This window comes from Mandrillus leucophaeus, unplaced genomic scaffold, assembly GCF_000951045.1.
Source record: "Mandrillus leucophaeus isolate KB7577 unplaced genomic scaffold, Mleu.le_1.0 Scaffold161, whole genome shotgun sequence".
Taxonomy (NCBI): domain Eukaryota; kingdom Metazoa; phylum Chordata; class Mammalia; order Primates; family Cercopithecidae; genus Mandrillus; species Mandrillus leucophaeus.
In genome coordinates, this window is record NW_012101599.1 from 1339758 (window position 1) to 1358210 (window position 18453).

An 18453-nucleotide genomic window follows, 5' to 3' on the forward strand; every position below is an offset into this window, starting at 1 on the left:
AATGAGCCGCGAGAAGCTCTCATGCAGGCGTGTTCTAGGCAGAGAGGACAGCAGCGTTTCTAAACCTTCTCACTTTGGCCTTATCAGCATTTTGGACCAGATAATTCTTTCCTTCGGGCCACTGTCCTGTGCACTGCAGGACACGCAGCAGCATCCCGGGGCTCTGACCACCGGATGCCAGTAGCAACTCCCATACCCCATCCCTAGTTGTGATGGTCAAAATGTCCCCAGCCTTGGCCAATGTCCTGGGGGCCAAACTGCCCTGGTTGCGAACCACTGAGCTAGAGTGAAGGCTCAGAGTCAAGATCAAGCTCCATGTGTCCGAGGAAATACAGCAACGCCAGGAGGTGTTTGTTATCGCTTGCTTCCTCTGTATGACAAAATCCTTTTCTATAATAATCACGTAGCAATCCAGAGCCATCATTATTTTTTATAAGTTATAAAATAGCTAGCAATTTAAAAAGAACACTTTTTTTTTTGGAACTTAAAACTTCTAAGAGCCACATAGAAAACTGAATTGAAGCAAGTCAACCTCTGTTTTTCATCTTTGAAAGCATTATGGGATCTTTGGATCAGAGGTACCCTGTGCCCAAAGACAGCCTGAACGGTCACAAACTGTTACACACTCACTCTCCAAACCAGTGTATGTAGCGGCAGCTTCCCTGACTGCTGTGCCTTGGGGGATCTCTAAATTAACTTCCATGTAAAAATGCAATGTCTATTAAAGGATAAGTGATACAAATGTGCTAATTTTAAGTTTACCTATACATTGTTAAAATTCCACATACATTCAGCAATAGCTTATAACTCAGACCAACACATGCTTTATTTTTCAGGGAAGGAGTATTTTATCCCTGAGGTTGTTTAGAATTGCTAACTCATGGTGATAATAAAAATCATACCAACCGCGATGGTTTTACCAATCTGTTAATATTCTGTGGTCAGTGCACGCACTTATAGCCTGCACCTAGCGCTGGCCACTCCCGTCGCTCTGCCCCGGATGGATCAAAGAAGGCAGGAGATGAGATCTCCAGGAGGCAGGGGCCAGAGCATATGCAACTCCAGAGGCTGCGGTAAAGACTTGGGCTGTCATTTTCCTTCCATTTTAAGTGCCGTGGAAAGTTGGTGGAGGGCAGGAAGCAGGGGAGTAACAGAATCTGAATTGTGTTTTCCAATCAAATCACTCTGGCCAGGGAGGAAGCCAGGAGACTGGAAGGGAGATTGACGCGGGAGTCCAGGGGATACCATCCTGCTGGCTGGGACCAACGCAGATGCGTCCGATGGAGCAATGTGGGAACGTGCATGGAGGCCGGATATGTTCTGAAGGTGACATGGGCAGGAGGGGCTGTAAATCTGGAGCCCAGGATAGAGGTCAGGGTTGGGGGTTTCATCGGGCCCGTGGCATGCAGCTGTGTTTGAGCGCTCAGGCAGCTAGGGAGGGTGTGGCCAAGGGAGGCCGGCAGCCCTGCGATGTTGAGAAGCCAGCATGGTGTCCAGAGGGCAAGAGGGAGCAGGGTCAGACAGGACAGGGTGAGGGGCAGGTGCGCAGGAAGAAGGGAGGGGCCACCAAGACGACCTGACGAGAGGCCAAGAGCAGAGAGGACAGACTGGAGACCTGGCTTTGCATTCTGGAGGTGATGGAACAGAAACCCACTTGGGGATGACAAGAGGCGGAGAGGTTGTGACAATAGAAAAAACTCTTTGCAGTCATCTTGCTTTGAAGAAGAGCAAAGAAATTGGAGGAAGATATGGAATATTGATTTCCCTTTCTTTTAGTAGTTCATGAGCTTCTTTTGAGGAATCTCTGCTCTGCCATGCTCAGCGCATATGGTTTGAGAGAGGCTCAGGCCCTATCTCTGCTGCTGCACGTGACTCAGTTTGGCCACGTGGAGCGTCACATCTCCTGGCCATGTTATTGGTTAAGAAATGGGCTTGTGACTTGTGTTGGTACAATCCTGAACTTCTTTGGGAGCTACAGGGGACACGCACTCTCTATTTTCCCCTGAATCTGAATTTCGGAGGATGTGTGTCTGGAGCCGCAAGAAGTTACCACACGAGTCCTTAGAACAAGAAGAAATATTCTGGAAAGCAGAACCGAGAGACTCATCTGCACTCCTGAGTCCCTCCAGGCCTCGACTCACTAACCTCTTGAGTCAGTAAATTTCCTTGTTTAAAAAACTGAAGTGAGTATGAGTTAAGTTTTCTGTTTCTGTTTCCACACAAGAGAAAGTGTCCTAATAATAATAACCTTCTATAATAGCTTCCAAAGGGCACCCAGGCACAATTTCCTTTGCGAAAGGCACGCCAGGTATTGTTTTAGTTTCATAGGGCTGCCATAACAAAATACCACAAACTGGGTGGCTTAAAACCACAAATTTCTTCTCTCACAGTTCTAGATGCTACATGTCCAAAATCAAGGGGTCAGCGGAGCCACGCTTCCTCTGAAGGGTCTGGGAGAGTCTGTTCCAGGCGCCTCTCCGAGCTGTGGTTGGCAGCTCCTTGCTGCAGGTGCATCACTACGATCTCTGCCTCCATCTTCACATAGCCTTCTCTGCACTTGTCTCCGCGTGTCCCTTCTCTTCTCATAAGGACAGTCATGTTAGACTAGGGCCCACCCTCGTGACCGGACCTTAACTTCATTAGGTGTGTAGTAGGGTCTCTAAAGAAGGTCCCGTTCACAGATCCTAAGGCTTAGGACGCAGCGTGTCTTTCGGGGGAACACAGTTCAGCCCATAACATCGTTATGATTATTCTCACTCTGCGTATTATTTACACTTTGCATAACATGATCAGAGTCATAGAGTCAATAAATTGTGGAATAGAGACGCAAACCTCACGACTTCAATTTGAAGTTACAAATTCTTAAGTGGTGGTATAAAATATTTCCGCTTCGAATTTTTTTTAAAGAGTGTAAATTATTTATAGAGTTTCATGAAACGGTTATTTCTCTTAGACTGTGGAAATAGTACTGCATTCCATGTCTGAGTGTGATAAACCTGGACTGTTATTCATTCTTACCATCGTACTTCTGCTTGAGACCCATCTGTGACCTTCCCCTGCCCCAACGCCATGCAGGGGGCCAAGCCCACTCCTCCGTGTGGGGCCCTTTAGGGGACAGCTCTCTGCAAACACCCCGAGCACACGGATGTGCCTGTGCCTCCCCAGGGAAGCAGGAGTTCCAGCTCAAAGCCCGCGGGCCATGGGAGCACATCCTGAACTTGGGGTGGTGACGAAACGTGGCTGGGCTGTGCCACCGGCTTGGATATTTGGTGGATGTTAGTCTAAGCCAGAAAATTTAAATCCATCAAAAAAAAGGAATCAACATTACCTCAATCAGGCAATTTGAATCCTAGAGAGATAGGCAGGCTGAGAAAGCCGACATTTCTACAATGCTGAACCCAAGTAGAGAGTATGAACTGGGGCACCATTCTTAGGGCGTTTCTCTCTCCTTTTATTTTTTATTTTTATTATTTATTTATTTATTTATTTTTGAGACAGAGTCTCGCTCTGTCACCAGGCTGGAGTCCAGTGACTGATCTCGGCTCACTGCAACCTCTGCCTTCTGGATTCAAGTGATTCTCCTGCCTCAGCCTCTGGAGTAGCTGGGACTACAGGCATGCGTCACCAGGCCCGGCTAATTTTTGTATTTTGAGTAGAGACGGGGTTTCACCATGTTGGCCAGGCTGGTCTCGATCTCTTGACTTTGTGATCCACCCTCCTCAGCCTCCCAAAGTGCTGGGGTTACAGGTGTGAGCCACCGCGCCCGGCCTTCTCTCTCCTTTTAAGGATTGTACTCTTAGGATTATAAGATACTGCACATCAAAAAATGAACCCCAATATGTGGTCAACTGAGGAACTTAAAAATGTCATGCCAATAATAAAAGCTTGCACACAATAACTGAAGTTAGAAGGAGGTAAATATTGCTAACCTATTGCGGATTTTAAAAGATAACCTAACCCTTTATTATTTTATGTGAGTCTCATGTTCCCGAAAGATAAAAGAATTTAGAAAAAGGGCAAGAAAAATGGACAATACACCTAAAAGAACACAATCACCCAGTTCTATGAAATGCATCCCCTTGAGGGGAGCTTGATGTGAAAATTGTGATTTGGAGTGAGAAAGGGTGTGTCTGAACATGTTTTCGTCCTGTGGTCTTTGGTTCTCCTAGGATGCAGTGGAAGAAAATGAGGACATTGATAAAATTTTAAGAGGCATAGAGCTCCCATGGTAGATGAGCAGTGAAAATGCTTGGTCACTAGCACAGTTTTCGCCAAGACGCTCCCAGTAGGACTCCTGCTTAAGCCTCCAGGCTCACACCTCCCTCCATCCCTCCCAGCCTCTGTTTCAAGAATGTCCACTCATTTGTAAACTATATATTTTGCTGCTCTGTGTCTCCAAAACCCAAGCATGATGCCTGGAGCACAGAAGGCACACGGTACATATTTGTGGCATAGGTAACTGAATTAATGAAAACAGCCATTCAATACAGACTGGATCCAATTCATTTTTTTTTCTGATTTCTGTGTACCACAGAGGCTAGCACTGCTGTGGTGGCAAGCAATCATCATAGCTAAATATGTAAGGAGCATGGTTTTCTTGGATAGTTAGGACATGCCCCGCTTTGTTGAGCTAGTCTAAAGGAGAACTCCAGGGCCATGAGCCTCACTCCCTGAGGAGCACCAATGTGGGAGGAACTCAGCATTCGGAACCCCATTGATCCTTACAGGGAGTGGAGAAGCTCACCCACATTCTGCCGTGTTTGAACACCTGTGTAGCAGGTGGCAAGACAATCAGCTCACACATCATTTTCCAGATCTTGAGCCCTACCCAAATTATATTCCCATGGGAGAAAATACTGGCCATATTTCCTAGGGGCTTCACGCCTGGAGAATAGGAAAGCTCAGGTCCTTTGCTGCCAGCGGGGACAAGCTCTGACGGGTGCCTTATCCTCTTGAGGTCCCTGCAGGATCTGGCTGGCGCCACCCCACAGGCCGCAGCCTGAGATAACCCCCTGGCGTGGCTCTTCTCCCCCTCACCATCCTGCTTCCCTCACTCCTGCCCAGCCTTCCCCGGCACACTTCCTTAGCAAACACCTCCCACTCCGTCCTCACCTCACAGAGTTGTTTCTGGGGAACCTGATCTTGCACACATGCTTACTCTGAGGGACACAAAGCTGTATGAGGTACAGTAACCACCCCCAAGGAGCTTTCAATCCAGTTGAACTTGGCTTGAATTGCATCTGTGCTTCTCACAGGAGGGTGGGCCTTCAATAGATCTAGACAGAGCCTGATGACACAGGCGTTTGGGAATCTTGAGGACAAACCTTCTGTTTTTATAAAAATCTGCCTGCCTTGTGCATGGCAGCAGGTTTGACTCCGGTCTTGCTTCACTAAATTAAGCAAAAACAAGCATTATCAAATGTTTAGATTTCCTGGAGTCTCTGGCTTCAAGTAGCTTGATGATTCATTTCTGACAAGCTCATAAAACCAACCTCTAGCCACGTCCAGGCCTTACGCTTTGTGGCGGTGGAGTGGGTTTTCCCTGTTGTATTTTTAACCTAAGAACAGAAGCAAGGCCAGCCACACTGATCAAAACAAGTGAAGACTTAACTTTCAAGGTGACCACAGTCAGATGGCAGCATGGAAGCCAGCAGAGCCACTTAATCTTCCCCGACAACGGATCGCTGCTGTACCCAAGTCTCTCGTGTGGGTTTCTGCCATAGTCCTCTGCACACACTCACTAAAGGGATTTGCAGTTCATGGGTCCAACACAGCAGCATGGCCATGGGTTTGGGCAGGGCCAAAGGCCCTCGAGGCAGAGGGGTTACCAGGACGGTCATGCAGCCTTTGCCGTCTGGATTTGTGAAGACAGCCACAGTTGGAGACAAGGGTTTTCAGAGATCTAGGTGTTACTTCACCACCCTCCCCTGCTCTGAGCCCACTCTTTCCTCTCCTGTCTTTGTTCTTAGCTCCTATTGTTGCCTCCTTTTAGCTCTTACACATTCTCCCTTCTTCTGGTTCTGCCCCAGATATTCTCCCAAGCTCTGTCCAAAAAATCACCAGTTTACCCCTCGAAATTACTTCTCAAGAATTATTTTCCCCCAAGAAGTTGCAAGCTGCTGCATCCCACCTTGGTGAGCTAAGAGCCTGGAGATCAAGTCCTGGACGAGCGGCCGGACCCCTGGCTGCAGGGCAGCACCCATGAGCATGGCTTCATGCTCAAGCCTTGCTTCAGAAACCCTGAGATCAAGAACAAGGCCTTTTACAAAATGCTACAGATAACGGAATTTAGATGATGCAACCATTTTACTTGCAGTACAATGTGTTTTTAGCTGAGGGGGTTTTCAGGGGAAACACATTACTTAGGTTTAGAGGGTATCACGCTTGTCAAAAGCAGTTAAATGGGACATAGAGCCCTCAAAGAAATGTTCAAATGTAATCTGGACATGGTTTGGGTATCTGAATAAATATAAACTTGACCAAGCCTTCTTGTTTGAGAAATACAGCCTAAAACATACTACTCTTGATAAAAATGGAAGTTATTAAAATGTTCTGATTTAACGTTGCTTTCACCAGCTAGTTGTTGCTTTATAAATGTCATTTGCCATGTAATTCCAAATGACTTTACAGACTACAGAGCATGGGATTATCGTGTCAGAAGGAGGCTTTCACGATCTCACATAAACCAGAAAGACTTTATTTAAACTTGCGTAAGAAGATGTATTGGTTGTTTGGCCCAGGAAGGTCTTATTTGAATGACAGCATTTAAAAGACCACATGACATTTCTAAAAAACTGCACTAGAGTTGATAACAGATGAAGGATTAATTTGTTGTTTTTGTAGTCAGTATAGTCCCAAACCGTGGATCTATTGCTTAGATCCATTTATACCATCAAGTCAGCCCAAGACAAAATTACTACTCTAGTTGTCTGGCATAACCAACTACTCCAAATTTAGTGGCGTAAAACAATAGCCTTTAGAGTAGGCTTACATATTCTGCGGACTGACAATTTGGAAAAGACACAGTAGAGGTGGCTTGTCTCTGCTCCGTGGTGTCTGGGGCCTCAGCTGGGAAGACTGGAACAACTGAGGCTGGAGGATCTACTTTCAAGATGGTGTCTTCTCCCACATGCCTAGCTGAGCTGCTCCAAGCTGGGCTCACTGGGACTGTTGACCAAAGCACTTATAAGTATGTGACCTCTCGGCATGGCTTGGGCTTCTCATAGCACGGCTGACAGGTTCCAAGAGGAAACATTCTAGGAGCAAGTATTTCAAGCACAAGAGTCCCAGGAGGCTAGAAGAGAGACGTGGTGTCGCTTTCTTGGACCTAGCAGCGGAAGCTATGTAGTCGCTTTCCTCATGCTCATTGGCTGAAGCAGTTGGAAGCCCATACAGAATGAAGGGGAGAAGTCAATGAGGGGAGAGTAATATGTGACCATTAAAAACAAAACAAAAATCCAACCCCACTATCATGGTTTTGGCAAGATGGAAAAACCAGGAGCTTGGCTTTTAAGCCAAATTCCTCTGTTTCCAAATGAGTGACCTTAGGCAAGTTACTCGACCTCTTCCTTCCTGTACAAATGTCGGTAAGAAGTAACCGGAACGTTGCTGTGAATAGGCACGAATCCATATTAAAGTGTATCTGTGGTTCATAAATGGCTGGCTAGTGATGCTAGTCCGCTAGTCCTACTCTACTACTCTACTCCTTTTTTTTTTCTTTTTTTTGAGACGGAGTCTCGCTCTGTCGCCCAGGCCGGAGTACAGTGGCATGATCTCGGCTCACTGCAAGCTCCGCCTCCCAGGTTCACGCCATTCTCCTGCCTCAGCCTCCCAAGTAGCTGGGACTACAGGTGCCCACCACTATGCCAGGCTAATTTTTCGTATTTTTAGTAGAGACAGGGTTTCACCGTGTTAGCCAGGATGGTCTCGATCTTCTGACCTCGTGATCCACCCGCCTCGGCCTCCCAAAGTGCTGGGATTACAGGCGTGAGCCACCGCGCCCGGCCCTTTTTTTCTTTTTTAAAAAAGTATAGTTTTATCAAAATACAATTAGTGCAATAAAGTACATATATATTAAACTGTACAATTTGATACATTTTGATGTATGAATTATACCCATTAAACCATCAGCACAAAGAAGGCAATGAATATATCTAACAACCCCAAAAGTTCCATCCTCCCTTTCCTCGCTCCCCCTTCCACTCCTCATCCCTGGCAACCACGGACTCGTCTGCTTCCTGTTATAAGACCGGGCTTGCGTCCTCTGAAGTGTTGCGTGAGTGGAGTCACACAACAGGACTCCTGTCTGACTTCCTCACTTAGCATACATTATTTCAGATTCTCCATGTTGTGTGTATTGTTCATCTGTAACTCTTTCTATTGCTGAACATTATTCTGTTGTATTGATGTATCAGGCCATTTTCATCCATTCATTGTTCTTTCCTCTTCCTTTTTGTGTCTTAATCACTTTTGCCTCCTTCTTTGGGGAGGAGCATCCTTGATCTCCCTCCCATAGCGCCCCCCAAGTCTGCCCTCACAGCACTGTTCAGAAGGCAGCGTCTCCTGGGTCCCTCCATGGAGCAGGGGCATGCAGTTGCACCCTACAGAGGCCACCTACGAGGTCACGCCTCAAGCCTGGCCCTTCCTTTCGGCTCAGCTCCGTTAGAATTCCAAACCTCCCCTCTTGTGACACCTGAGGGAGGCTCTGACAGACATTCTTTACGCCCTCAGGAATTTCCTTTTCCTTTAAAGAAAGAGAAATGGAATTCCAAGTAAGGGTCCTGCAGGACAGAATTTTCCTGCAGGATGTATTTAAGTTCTTTCTGCTTCCCGTCCTCACTGGGCATCACAGCAGCAGAGGTGCATGCGTCCTGGTAGCTAAAGGGTGCCTGCAGCCCCGGCCTCTCTTTCTGCCCCACGTCTTTTAGCGTGAGACCCACATCTACTCCAGCCCAAGAGCAGTTTCACTGATGGCTGGAGCCAAAGAACACACAGAAAGCTCCAAATACTAGGGGTGGTGAGGGCAGCGTTGCATCCAATTATGGTGAGAGAGCGGTGTCCTTCTTTCTCTTTTATTACATTGTTTTGCGATAGAGTTTCCCTCTGTCACCCAGGCTAGAGTGAAGGCTCTTTGCCTTCTCAGCTCGCTGCAACCCCTGCCTCCCAGGTTCACGTGATTCTCCTGCCTCAGCCTCCCGAGTAGCTGGGATTACAGGTGCGAGATACCGCACTCGGCTAATTTTTAGTAGAGATGGGGTTTTGCCATGTTGGCCAGGCTGATCTCGACCTCTTGACCTCAGGTGATCTGCCCGCCTCGGCCTCCCAAAGTGCTGGCATTACAGGCGTGAGTCACTGCACCTGGCATGTCCTTCTTTCTCTCTTGTAGTTGTTGCCATTCTCCAGGCCCCTGCCGGAACCCCTCACTGGTGTCCCTGCTGTGACCCTAATCTCCCCAGGCTCCCCTCCACACAGGAGTCAGAGATCCTGCTAGAAGCATATTGGGTCACCCCCTCCCCACTCAGAACCTGACAATGGCTTCCTGTTACACTTGGAGGAAAATCGAAGGTCCCCATAATGGCTTACCAAGCCATCGGATCAGCCTTAAGTCCTCAGACAGACCTCATCACCTGCCTTGCTGCCTCTAGAGCTGGCCAGGTGACACGTACGGTCACCCAGGGCCCCAGCTTGGAGCTGGTCAGGTGACACATACGGTCACCCAGGGCCCCAGCCTGGAGCTGAGCAGGTGACGCGTGTGGTCACCCAGGGCCCCAGCCTGGAGCTGGCCAGGTGACACGTACGGTCACCCAGGGCCCCAGCCTGGAGCTGGTCAGGTGACACGTACAGTCACCCAGGGCCCCAGCTTGGAGGCCCCACAATCGGTTCAGTGTTCTGCTGTTGTCTTTTTGAAGGTTTAAATAATTTTTGAACACGAGACCCTGCATTTTCATTTTGCACTGGGCCTTGCAAATCATATAGCGGCTCCAGCCACATAGGTCTCTGCTGATATTCAGTCAGGCCAGGCACATCTCAGCTGCTTCAGGGGTCAGGCAGTGGCGGCCCGTTCCCTCTGCCAGGGAAGCTCATTTAAGAGATGTGTACCTGGCTGCTTCTCCCGTTCACTCAGGCCTCAGGTCAACTGTTTCCCCAGCAGCTGGGAGCCACAGATCATGCCTGCAATCCCAGAACTTTGGGAGGCCGAGGCAGGAGGATCCGTTGAGCCCAGGAGCTCAAAACCAGCCTAGGCAACATAACGAGACCCCAACTCTAAAAATATATATATATATATTTTTTTTTAAAGTAGTGGAGTGTGGTAGCACAGTCCTGTCATCCCAGCTACACGGGAGGCTGAAATGGGAGAATCACTTGAGCCCCGGAGGTCGAGGCTACAGTGAGCCATGACTGGGTCACAGCTCTCCAGCCTGGGAGACAGAGCAAGACCCTGTCTCAAAAAAAAAAACAAAACAAAAACAAACGAACAAAAAACCCAACATCTCCCCAGAAGAGAAAACTTTCTGACCACCCTGTCATGGTGTCGATGCCCCTCAGCCCCCGCGGCCACCTCCTCTGTGACGTTCCACCTGTCTCAGCCTGGCTTGATGTTCTATAGTTTCTAATACGGAGCTGGTTCTTGTTTTCCCCATGTAAGGTCGTTGAGGGCAGGGACATTGTCTGATTTGTTCATTTCTTTTTTCCGGGGCCTAACACAGGCACACAGATGTTCTGCAACACGTTTTTGTTGAGCTAAGTTTTACCTCGCAGCCATACCATGAATGGTGACACCTCACCAGGAGCACGTTTTAATCCTATGAATTTGGCTGGGAGAGAAGTTCACAGGACACATTGAAAGATACATTGTTTTATTTTAATTGTGGTCAATTGACTTTTCTCAGACTACCATAAAGTCACATTTATCTTAGTCTCTTTGCCTTTTTTTTGTTTTTTTTTTCCTCTTTCTCTTTCCCTGGTTTTCTATGGCTCTAGTTCTGTGTTTTAAACACAAGGTATGGAAAAGTTGAGATTTTTTTTTTAAACATCGAAGAGAGAAGCCATGCATGGAGGCTCATGGCTGTTTCTCTCTTCGAAGAAAAGAAAAAGAAAAAAGAAAGAAAGAAAGAAAAAAGGAAAAACAGAGAAACAAGATAAGGCATGGGAGATATCCGAAGAAGCCCCCAGATGGCTCTGAGTGGGACAGGCTCAGCTGCAGAGGGCGGCCGCTGCCTGGTGTCATGACTACAGGTCCCAGGGCCCTGCCCCGACCCACGCAGGACAGGAATGTGAGTGCCCGTGGTGTCTCTGAGGTCATGTAGCCTAAACTCTAAATATTTTATGTTCTTTTGGAGTGGAAACGATGTGTCAGGTTAGCAAAGAAAGAAAGTAAAACAAAACAAAATGGAAAGGAGCCGAGAGGAAAGAAAAGGAGAAAAAGACAGTAGGTGGGAGGGAAGTGGAGGAAAAGGGAAGGAAAGGAGGGAAAAGAAACCATAAAAGGCATACCTGGATGATTCTGCCTCCGGGGGAGAAAATTAATTTCTTGAGATTACAAAGCTGTTTCATTGTAGGTCAGGCTCCCAAATTTAAGTTTTCTGACTTTCTATTTGATATTAAATGTCCTTTAATAGACGAAATGATCATTGACATCTACATGTCCGATTGAGTTAAATATTTTATTACCGTTCTCCATGTTCAAGTGAATTTTTCTAGCATTACTCATTTCAATGAGCAATTTCTGTCTAGGTGTGTGCCCTTTACACGCGGGCATCAGTGACTCCACAGCCAAGAGATCAGCAGACGGTGAAGGCCGGGTCAGTGGGCTGCACCCAGGCCCTCCAGCAAACTAAGAGGGCCGGCTGGGGGTCCTGGCATACATCTCCCTCCAGTCTCTCTTTTTCCACCTGGGTGAACAGAAATGGATTAATAATAATCTTTGGTTCTTGACATACTCTCCCCGTTGGTCCATGCACGCCCCTCTACGGTTTCTATGGAGATTTGTTTGTTTTTTTTTTTTAATAATTATATCAACTCCCATGGACTCACCTGGCAACCTGGAAACCAGAACCCTGACAACGCTGTGCCTCCACCCAAGGGGCCCCCAGCCTGGCCTCTACCTCCCCAGACCCGCAACTGGAGGAGGTCCCTTTCCTGGGTCCCGTGAGGCTTTTTTCCTTTGCTTTTAAACACTTGTCCTTTCTGAAATAGTTGACATTCCTCCCTGTGTTCTCAAAAGGAATGTTGTTGAGTTTGGGTTGCTTTTAGCTGTGTACAGAGGTATCATGCTGGGGGTCACTTTTTGGGACTTGCTCGGAAGGAGGAACTGGCCTTGCACGGGACCAAACCCTTCTGCATCCCTCGGTGGAGACAGAGCCCCCGACCATTCCCCGAATCTGGCCCTGAGCTGACCCAGCGCCGGAGGAGGGCTGCCCTCCACGCCACCCTCCAGAGGGGAGCTGACAGCGCCGGACACTCGGGCCTCTGCCTGCCGGGGTCTGCTTTGGATTCCGCACCTGCGCTCCAGGCCGAGCTTCCAGCCACCCACTTTGCAAAAGCCTCCTGGCTCCCCCACCTGTGCAAACACAAGGCTTCCTGTCACCACGTGGCCCAGCGGCGCGAGGCCGCGGACGGGGAGCTTCGAGCTTTTCATTTCCTAATGAGAACCACTGTAGACCTGGAAAACAGCTGTTATCCCAGGGGCCACGGCTCAGTGTAATTCAATTGCGTCTTTATGATTTCTGTCTTGTCCTTTGCAATTTCCCACAAACCTGAAACGTGTTTGGCTACTCACTTTCCCTCTCACCGCGATCACCAGACTTAGCACTCAGGGAGATTCTTACAGCATGGAATGGGTTTTACTCCCTGAGTCCCAGGTGGGAGGTAACAGGATATGGACTTACTCATGCGATGGAGGTACAATGTAAGGGCGCTGAGTCTGCAAGGATAGTTAACTCAGTTCCAAACAGCGTCCCTCCCACGTCCTCTGTCCCCGCTATTATTCACCATTTTCTTTAAAACAAGAGGCTGATGTGTCATAGTAGAAAGAACATGGACTTCCAGGTCAAGACCAGAACATGGGTTCCAGTCCCACTTGTGCGTTTACCAGTTGCGTGGCCTTGGACCTTGCCTGCTGGTAGTTTCCTGACCTGTAAGATGGAGCGGGACACCGACTTCCCAGGGCATGATGAAGACGAACGGAGACAAGATGGGAAACACGTGGCTCACACAGCCTGTAGGTCAGGGGTAGCCTCAGCGCAGACCCCCAGCTCCTCACCCTGCCTCGGCAGCAATCCCAACGCTCCTGCTCTCTCTCCATCCTGATCCATCCTATATCACGGTCAAATGACTCATCCCAAAGCAGCGTCTTGTATATATCACATTTCCTTCCCTCCCCAACCAAACCACACCCCTAAACAACAACAGAAACCCTCCGAGGTTTCCCAGTGCCTTCAAGATGGCATTGACCAACTTACATCAACCGAAATTTAGAGTCCATTTACCCCCTCACAGGGGCCCTTATTACTCCTATACCTTAATCCACTTTGCTGCACAAACTCATTGCTCTCTGAGTGTGCCAGATTCATGCCAGGCCCACCTCTTCCCCTGCTCCCCAAGTTCATGCCGCTCCCCTTGCACGGACTCCTTGCCCCTCCGTGGCATTGCATCTTTTCTTTGAAATGCTGATAAAGTCCCATCTCCTCCTCTCCCATCCCGTTGGCTATTTAATGTATCCCACCTTGATCTGTTGTTAATCACCTGTGTATGCAGCCAGCAGCGCCTGGCATAGGCTCTGTAGAAGATGTTCAGAAACGTGAAGTAATGACTGCTGGTATTAAAGCACAAATGTCAAAGGCATTTCCATTTAGAAATTCAACTGGAATTCAACTCATAACAATTTCCTCCCATGCAATTTTGAAGTATCAGTAGCCCGACTGAAATGATCAAGCTTTGAGTTTGTATATTGCTCTGTGTGTGTATGTGTGAGTGTGTGTGTGTGTGTGTGTATGTGTGTGTGTGTTTAGGGAGTTGCATTTAGTGGTTTATCTCCACTTTATTCAGCTCCAAGTGGGAAATAATTATCTTCACTTCTTTCTCCTGCTACTCTCAGCTGATAAGCTCTCATCAGACCACACTGATTGTTCAAGCAATCGAAATACTGGAATTCAGGAAAGATAATTGAAGCGAAGATAAGGCTGACAATTGTTGACCAGTTTCCTCTTTAACTTTCCTCCCAGACTCCCTGCGTAGTTTAGTCTTCTGTATTTTGTGTGTCTTTTTGCTAAAGCAGCTTAGCCTGTAATTTCATCCAGAACCTTCCAGTGCCTTCCCAGAGCCACTTGAAGGCATTGGGAAACCTCAGAGAATTTCTGTTGTTGTTTAGGGGTGTTGTTTAGCTTGTAATATAATATACCAAAGAAAGTGGTCTTCTCAGAGCCCACTGGCAGCTGGGGCATGCTCTGACTATGTTGGCAGCGAAGGGTATAGAGGAAGGTGGCTCTGTTTAAGCTCTAAACTAGGCTGTTTAGATTCCAGGCATTCTTGATAAGTTATACCTAAACCTGTACTTGGACAAGGACCAAAAGATTGTGCATCAGTGCCATACCCAAGATATTTGAGGATTCTGTCAAATTGAAGATTGACTAGCGTCCGTGTGCAATGATGTAGTCAAGAGAATATTGAATTGAAGCAATTAAACCGTAATATCTTGAATTCATGTTTTTGAAAAGGCTGTTAACTGGAGTCCATTTTTCTGCCTACCAGGAAGAGTTTGAAGTTTGAAATCCCAGCATGAAGAAATTCATCCAGCTTGGAGACTTCCAATCCCTTCATTGTGCAGAAGGTTGCTAATGCTCTCAGGAGAAGCCCTTCACCAAGAGGATACTTCCGTGCAGAGTCCTCTCCACTGAGACTAAGGAAACATGCTATGTCATGTAGCCACAGCAGCCTTTGCAGCTGTTGAAGGCAGCAAGACTTGCATGGCAACCAGAAGACACAGACCAAGACTGATATCCAGTTATAAGATGGCAGATGGGACACACACACATCAGGCTTAGTGAGCAGCCAATCCAGAGGGAACCATACTCAGAAACCCCTAGGGGCTGGGCATGGTGGCTCTCGCCTGTAATCTCAGCACTTTGGGAGGCCAAGGCAGATGGATCACCTCAGGTCAGGAGTTTGAGACCAGCCTGACCAACATGGAGAAATCCCATCTCTACTAAAACTACAAAATTAGCCGGGCATGATGGCGCATGTCTGTAATCCCAGTTACTCAGGAGGCTGAGGCAGGAGAATCACTCAAACTTGGGAGGCAGAGGTTGTGGGGAGCCGAGATCGTGCCGTTGCACTCCAGCCTGGGCAACAAGAGTGAAATTCTGTCTCAAAAAGAAAAAAGAAAAGAAAAAAAAGAAAGCCCTAGGAAGATTTCTTCAAGCAGATGAAACTAATGATATCCCTAGTGTGTTTGAATATATTGAGAGGAGATCACATAAAAGGGACACTGTTTAGGGTTGAATTAATAGCAAGCAAATGGGATGCTAAGCAAATGTAAAGAATAAAAGTTCAAAGGGAAAACGAAATGTTATTCAATAAAGTAAAAGCATCCATCACACACTGTTTTTTGTTTTTTTTTTTGAGACGGACTCTCGCTGTCGCCCAGGCTAGAGTGCAGTGGCACGATCTTGGCTCACTGCAAGCTCCGCCTCCCAGGTTCAGGCCATTCTCCTGCCTCAGCCTCCCAAGCAGCTGGGATTACAGGTGCCTGCCACCATGCCCGGCTAGTTTTTTTGGTATTTTTAGTAGAGACGGGATTTCACTGTGTTGGCCAGGATAGTCTCGATCTCCTGACCTTGTGATCTGCCTGCCTTGGCCTCCCAAAGTGCTGGGATTACAGGCGTTAGCAACTGTACCTGGCCCACACACTGTTTTATATACCACTTGCAGTGTCATAATTGTATAAATATTAAATATCTATTGATCTATCCAGAATTACAACATAAGTATATTTGGAAGATGGAGGAGTGGGTGCTGAGTGTATATGGGAGAAGGGAGGCTGAGGTGAAGGTGGGAGAGAAGGAGAGGGTGAAATATTCATCTTCCAAATTGGAAACTCAATAGATAATGCCTAAACATGAAATATCTAATAGAAATGTAATATTTAAACATATGGTGGTGCTTCTGGGAAAAAGAAAAGAGGATGGGGAAGACTGTTTGTATGTTGTTTAAACATACAATTGTTTGTTTAAACATGCAATATGGATGAAATTAAAGGGCTAAGCTGCTTTAGCAAAAAGACACCAAAATACAGAAACTTAAATGAGATAGGTATAAGTTTCTCTTGTTTGATATGATCTCGAGAGAAGCAATCTGGGTTGGAAGGTCACCTTTATGATTCTTAAAACGTAGCTTCCACCTGTGGGACTAAGGCAGCCATTCTAGTTTTTGTCTTCCCAGCCAGAGGGAAAGAGGACTGGGTCAGGAGAGCACATGTGCCTAACTGATAGGAACATGCCCCAGAAGGGCCACGCATCCGTTGGTCAGGATGTGGGCACATGGACCACAGCTGCATGGGAAGCTGGGAAGCATAGGGTCTAGCTGTGAGCCATGTGCTCAGCTAAGATACTGGAGCCCTGATATTAAAGAAGGTGAGGCTTGATGCCAGTACTCAATCAGCAGTCTCTGTCACATCAGCTTTGCAGAATCATTTGATTCTTTCAACTCGGTGCATATACAACTTCAATACAAACGAAAAGTAAATATAAGACATGGTTCTTGAAGATTATCCTTTGAACAATTGAGGACGCAATGAAAACCTAGAACAGCAGGGTCCTGAAGCAGAATGCAGGCATCCCCAGAAGACGCAGTGCTAATGGACTGGAGTCCAGAGGATCCACACCTGCTTGGTGCCATACCTTGGGTCCCTCCAGATCAGGATGCTCCCAGCAACTTTTCCAGGATGGTTATACTACACATGCTGCAAAGATGAGTGGGCATCCCTGTAAGCCTATACTTTTAGAGTAAATGGTTCCAAAAGAAGGCGTGAAGCAGACCCATAGATGGAGATGAGTGCATGGGAGGGTTTTTGGGGAGTACTCTCAGGATCAACACCCGTGAGCAACGGGGCAGAAGCAGGATTGAGCAGAGAAGAAGGTGGGGTTCTGGAGCTGAGCTCAGCCTTCAGAAGTGCTGTGGCAAGGGGGCCCAGTATTGGTGAGTCTTCCAATGTGACTGCTCCAGGAATTCACAACCTGGGGATGTAATCTCAGGTGAAGTTGCTGTCTTCAGCCTGGGCAATTCTGGAGAGGCCTGACGAGTGAAGCCTGCCCCAGCAGAACTCCTGGCAGCTCAGGGAACACATTTTTCATTCCTGAGATGTTGCTTCACAGCGTCTACTCTGTGTGGATCCAAGCAACTGCCTCTGGGTCTCTGGGACATCAGTCATTTGAATCTGGATTCTATCGTGTGGCTCTTACATTTCTTTTCAGGAGAAATCCAATAGTGATGCTCTCACTATGATGATAGAGGGACTGGAAGGTGCCAGGGGACCAACAGGGAAGCAGCAGGAGTGCAGCAGCACACTGTGTAACCCGGACTAGGTTTTTACTCAAGGCGGCTTAGCACAACTTTTGAAGATTTAAGGAAGAAGGCTAAAATATAGGCAAACCGGATGATAGCTACCCTGCTTTCATCTGTGCCTCAGGGTGATTAGTCAGCATTTGTTGGTTAACATATTAAGAACCCTGTGATTTCTTTAAATATATATTTGGTCTTTGACTCCATTTTCTGACATACAACTCCTAAAATCCTTCAAATCTCCAAAGTGATAGTATGTTTTTGTACGCTTATGAGTTGACTGGTGGCCGACAGCCTCTATGTAGCTTCTTGACAGGGACTGGTCATAGGAAAGACCTAGGTAGCATTAGAGGGCTGGGACTCTCAGCCCCCTACTCCCACCTCCAGGAGCCAGAAAGGGTGGGCAGGTTGTTGACCACCAATGGCCAGTGATGTAATCAATCCTGCCTACAGAATGAAGCCTCCATAAAAACCCAAAAGGACAGGGTTTGGAGAGCTTCTGGTTAGCTGAACCCATGGAGCTTCCTAGAGGGTGGTGCACCCAGGGAAGGCACGGAAGCTCCCTGCCCCTTCCCCCGTAGCTCCCCCTAAGCATCTCTTCATCTATATCCTTTGTAATAGCCTTTATAATAAACCAGTAAACCTAAGTTTCCCTGAGTTCTGTGGCCACTCTAGTAAATTAATCAAACCCAAAGAGGGGGTGGTGGGAACCCCAATATGAAGTCAGTTGGGCAGATGTTCCAGGGGCCCCAACTTGTGACTGGTCTCTGAAGGGGGGATCAGTTTAGGGTACTGAGCCCTTAACCTGTGGGATCTGAGGCCATCTACAGGTAGATAGCCTCTGAATTTTTTTTTTTTTTTTTAAAGACAGAATTTCACTGTTGTCCAAGCTGGAGT